Below are 6,000 nucleotides of genomic sequence, written 5' to 3'. Positions count from 1 at the left end.
CTCTCAACTGGGCTGAATGCTTCTCTCTTAAGCTGATATGACTTTGAAACGTGCCCTTCTCTTTTCTCTTTTGTGTTGTATATGTTATGTCTTCACTGATCTTCACCTTCTATTTATAGGCGCGAAGTTTGATCATACAGTGAGACTCAATTATTGTATCTGTTGCATTTTGAATATGTTCCTCGAAATTTGTCTTATTCTTTCTGGAACACATTTGTCTTTAAGCTCTGATGCAACGTTCATTATTGTCCTTTGACTGGACAAAAGTTATTTTACCTTTGCGCATAGCTAGATTCCACTTAGTTCAGCTTGTCTTGATCTGCAACTGATTGCTCCTAACTGATGTTCTGAACTGGTCTTCAGTTGGGCTAGTGAAATCAGTTGACTCGTCAGTTGAACTGATTTCACTCTTCTTCAGTTGAACTAATCTCAGTTGGGCTCTTTATCAGTTGAACACTCCTTCGGCTGGCCGGGCTTCTGAGGTTCTCCTGCTAAACCACCTATCAACTGAAAAATCAGTTGAACTCATTTACGACTCATCAGTTGAACTAGTTCAGTTTGGTTGATCAGTTGATGCTTTCAGTTGGCGTCTTCGACAGCTTCAGTTTTGGCTCGTAACTGATTATTTCAGTTTCAGCTATCTGCGCACTTAGGTAGATTATTAAAAACAAACAAACAAGTTTTGTTAACATCAAAATTAAGATTGCGAACATGAAGTGTTCCAACACATTATATTAAAACCTCTACACCTGTGTGGGGGGCCCCAAAGTACACCCAGTTCGCATGAGTGGTCCGGGCACCGCCGCCGCCCCCCAAAAAATTATTGTTAAAATCAAAACCAAAATTGTAGGTACCATATAAATATATTATTTTTTGTTATATATATATATAATGTATTTATTAACTTTTAATAATACATGATATATTAAATGTGTGTAATTTAATTTAATTTATAAAATTAACTCATTGGTTAGTTTAATTCTAGACTCCTCTAGAACATTTATGAGAATGTGTACATGTTAGTATTCACCACTATTGACACAATCATTTAACAAGTAAATTCTCAATTTGATAAATAAATGATTCCGAACTCATTATAACCTCATCGACTATCTGAGAGCGCCGATGTAGCATTGATACAAGTCTTGTTCATATAATGAAAAATGAAAATTTTGAAAATTTCGAATATCAAAATTTTAATTTATCATACTAGGCCGCTGCCAGTTTAGTGAACTCCTTCAACAAAACAGACAGTTTCACTCTCCTTCCTTAATTAGCAATCAAATTAACTTTAATTTCTTCATCTTATCGAATCAGCTTATAAACTCTTTTATGAGTTTCGTATTTGATCTCTATCAAACTATTGTCGCCAAATTCAACTTCTTGAACTTTGGCTTTCCCAATGGGAACACAGAGTCCGATACTTGTTTAACCCTCAATGGTTCAGGGATACAGCTAGCTGTCGGTTCACATCTACATGTGATTCAGAATAACCTTTATTCTTATTCGGCCTTACCCTAGTTAGCTTCATTCTTTTCATCAAATCCTTGATCAAAAATGTCAGAACTCATTTCTGATTGCACTCATTGGATCATGGCAATAGCTTCTAGTAGCATCGCCCCAGGATCCTCTAGGTATCACTGATAGTGTTTGCAAGAACCTCAAGTCATGGTTAGCGTACAGTACAATCCTTTCAACACATATATCATGATCGAATCTGCAACCATTGGTATATCGAGAGTTGCATATGAATTCGATAATAGTGGCATGTAGGGGTGTCAATTCAGGTGAGTCAGATGGGTTGAGTCGGGTTGGTGTATAGTACAATTTAAAAATTTCCCAACCCAAACCCGATCCAACCTGAAAACTCTCAACCCGAACACGAATCTGACTAAACCAATCAACCCGACTATCCCAATTTTTTTAATTTTTTTTAAATTAAAAATAATAATAATATTTTAATTTGAACACATAATAACAAAATCTTTCTATATATAAGATTTAAATTTAAAAGTCTAATTGTAGAAAAATAAGTATATTTCCTAAAATAAATAAACAATTTTTAAAAATAAAAAAATGTACAAAATAAATATTAAGTTATGAAAATTTATGATATAAATATACAATAAATATTTTCCAGACATATAATATATAAAAACGTAGGAAATACTTATCAATTATATTTTTAAAAAAAGTTAAAATTTTCCCCCGACCCAACCGAATCATTTTTTTGGGTCAGCTATCGGGTCCAACCCGATCTGACCCGAACCTTGAAAACCTCAAAGCCAAACTTGATTTTTTTCGAGTTGAACCATGTCGGATTGATGGGTCGTATCTGATTTTGACATCCCTAGATTGGCATGGTATGTGCAACTAAGAAAACACATATCCCTAAGCACATTTCTTGCTCTGGCCAGATACTCCTTGCACTATAACTTATCAGACCACATAGGATATTTTCACCCGTAGGCAAACGGTGAATCACTGACTACAATGCATTTGCTCCTATGTATTTTGAAACTACATCAAACCTCTTCACCGGATAACCCTCAATGGCTAGTACGTATAGCCCCTACATTGTCTGACACGATTCTTCAATCACAAAAAATAAACACGCTCAGACATAGAGTCACGCCCTCGGTTTGATGAACAAAAAACGTTGTGTTGTCCCGATATTTTGAAACAAGTGACGATTTTGTGATATTCACCTCTAAGCTATGAAACTTAGCAACAAATATTCATGACTGAAACAATTGAGAACCAGACAGACTTTCAAAGAACTAGTCTTTGACAATCCGTATGAGATTAATCGACAAACGCCGTAAAGAAAAAATCTTTGATAAGTTTGATTTGAAGAACAAAACAAAAAGGCTTGAAAATTTTGAGAGAAAAACTCACATACTTTTGTATAAAACTCAAGATTAATTGTCAAGTGATGGATAGTGTGCTGGCATATTTGAAATGCTTCAAACACAATATTCTCCAATGATCTGCAATAGATCGTTTTCTAAGAATATGTACATCGATGAATTAAATCGAGTTTGGTTTAAAACCAAGCGGAAAACACTCAAAGTAATCTTTTGTTAAGAAAGCTGATACAGTTAAAGCTCTTAATCTTTTGTAACTAATTAACTGAAGATAAGGGGTATCAGTTCCACATGTATCAGTTCAGTTATGGTGAGAACTGAACTGATAGATACTCGAACTGATCAAGTCAGTTTAAAGCTATGGGTTAACAGTTAGAGTACACAAGATATGTTTATGGATGTTCGGAGACTGAACTGCTCCTACGTCATGCCTTTTACCTCCTCGGGTAGGATACCAATAGAAGATTTTGATTAAATACAAAAAGTGTAACCCACCCAACTTAGGACTTATCCACTGCCTAACTGAAATCCTAGTCTAGACTGCCAACACTTATTTAACGTCTGTGTGTCAAAGACTACATACACATGTTTTACATCTTTTTGCAAGACGGAATTTGAGTGGTGGTGAGTGCGCGTGTGAGAACTGATATCTGAAAATAACCTGAAATTGTTCTCACACACTGAGGGAAATAAGCTTCTAAACTAAGCTGATATAACTTTTGAAGTGTTTTCTCTGGGCTGATTGCTTCTTCAAGGCTGATAAGCATTATGCATGCCCTCTCTGTATTTTGTCTTTTCACCCGTCAACTCTCATCCTTTTTCTTCACTGAGCTTCGGCTTCTATTTATAGGCATTTGACTGAACGTACAGTGAGACTCAGTGAATGAATCTGTTGCAGTTTGAATTGTTCCCCAAATAGATATATGGAACATTACGCTTTAAGCGCAGCTGCAACGTCTCTTATTGTACCTTGATCGTACAATAGCTTTTGTACCTTTGTGCACTGCTGGATTAAGCTTGTCGTATCTGCAAACTGGTTCGCTCCTAACTAATGTTCTGAACTGGTCAGTTGAACTGGTGAGGTGAAATCAATTGACTCGTCAGCTAAACTGATTTCACTGATTCAGTTGAACTGGTCAGTTGAGCTCTTCATCAGTTGAACACTTCATCAGCTGGCCTGGATTCTGAAGGTCTTCTGCTGAACCACCTATTAACTACACAATCATTTGAACTGCTCTTGATACTTCAGTTGTACTGGTTCAGTTCGATCAATCAGTTGGCACTTTCAGTTTGTGTCTCGATAGCTTCAGTTTAAGCTTGGTAACTGATCAGTTCGAAGCCTGATAAGTTACAGTTTCTGCGAACTTAGGTAAACTCATTAGAAACAAATAAACAAGTCTTGTTAACATCAAAATCAAGCAAGATTGCGAACATGAAATGTTCCAACATTAAGTGTTCAAAATTTCTTGCAAAATATGTTTACATAATCAAACAGATATTAAAATCTAGTTATCAAATAATTTGGAAACTAAACTAGAAAACAAGGAAATTTCCCACAGGTGAACGCACTCGGGCGGTAAGATTTTAGCGCCCTAGCAGTCAAGTGTTCTGGAAATAATCGTCTTGTACAGTAAGTGTGGGCGGTAAGATTTGACTGCCCTAGCGCTGATGCTTCTGGTCTAGGGTGCGAAGGCTTCCGTCCTCCTCCTCATTTAACACTTGAATAACGTTCTTATGACTCCCAAACTAACTTCCATGAATGACGAACCCCTCGGGACTTGGTCCCTTGCTTGCATGTTCTTGTTGATTGCTTATGAATCCATGCAATGCTTCCTTGAATCTCTTCAGTCGCCCTTTCGTGATTGGTACCTCCGGCAACTCTAACGGATCTCACGCTTAGCTTGGAGCTTGACCTACCATGATCTCATCATAGTCCCAGGTCAAAGAACTAATGGTGTGCAACCATAATTGCAGACTATTCCCTCGATAAGTGAGAATCACTTGGACAATCAGAGAAAGAGTTGTTCACTATATCATCATATGATCATCCATCTGTGTGAATGAACATATTCATGTCCTTGCCAATGAAACATGGCGTTTACATCACAGATGCTAGTCTCAAGCTCAATCGATCTTTATCCTTGTTTTAGGCGGCTGATTCGACTAGGAACTTGTTTAGAATATACGGTACACTTCCTAATGAGTTTCATGATCTTACATTGAGAGAAAGAACTCATGATACCTATTGTATATTCAAGAACTTTATATATACAGCTTGCATGAGTATACAGATAAAGTATATGTCATAATTGAACGCAAAATATTATTAAAATAAAGATCGTTTTATATTATAGCCAATAAAAGGCCAAGCCACAAGTAGGCTTGTCGGGCACATACTCTAACAAATATGACGTAATTGTCCTTACTCTATGAGAAGTGTTTGATATGATTCCTCGTGAATATGAAACGAGCACTATCATAGCATGCTCTTTCCATTTCTTCAAATTTGAACAATTAAAGTACTGAAATATTGTCCAGATTGATAGATATAAAAGATGATATAACAAAATTGAACAAATAACTCACAATAAATTGTAGTCAAAGCATATATATTTAAATTAAATAAATAACAAAAGTATATGCATGCAAGTGGTGAGCCCATAAAAAAAAATACCTAGCACAACATTGATAATTAGTCTTTGAACAAAAATAACAATTTGTAAGTGGTACACTCAAATATTATTGTTATTAAATATTGATAATAAATTTGGCCAACAATATGTCTTTCTTTGAACCAATAATTTCATGCATGGATAAATAAAAAATTATCACATATTCAATACCACATATTGTGTTAAAATTGGCCAGAAAATTACATTCATTTGGGCCGATCATATTCCGCAAATTTAACACAATTTAATATCATGTAATGTGTATACAATCTAGGAAGAAAATAATTGAAACGTCTGCTTATTCGTTTTCTTAAAACGTACTAGATTTTTTTTTAAAACCTCACATAGCATTCGGCCGAATCATAAAATATTTTGGAACAATTTTAAAAGTAAAACAACCAACTATTTTATCAACCCAAAAACATTATTTGAAAAGTATAGCTCATACTATAACCTCTCAA

This window comes from Primulina tabacum, chromosome 10 (assembly GCF_025594145.1).
Source record: "Primulina tabacum isolate GXHZ01 chromosome 10, ASM2559414v2, whole genome shotgun sequence".
Lineage (NCBI taxonomy): Eukaryota > Viridiplantae > Streptophyta > Magnoliopsida > Lamiales > Gesneriaceae > Primulina > Primulina tabacum.
The sequence above is the reverse complement of the archived record's forward strand: the minus strand, read 5'-3'. Positions refer to the sequence as shown.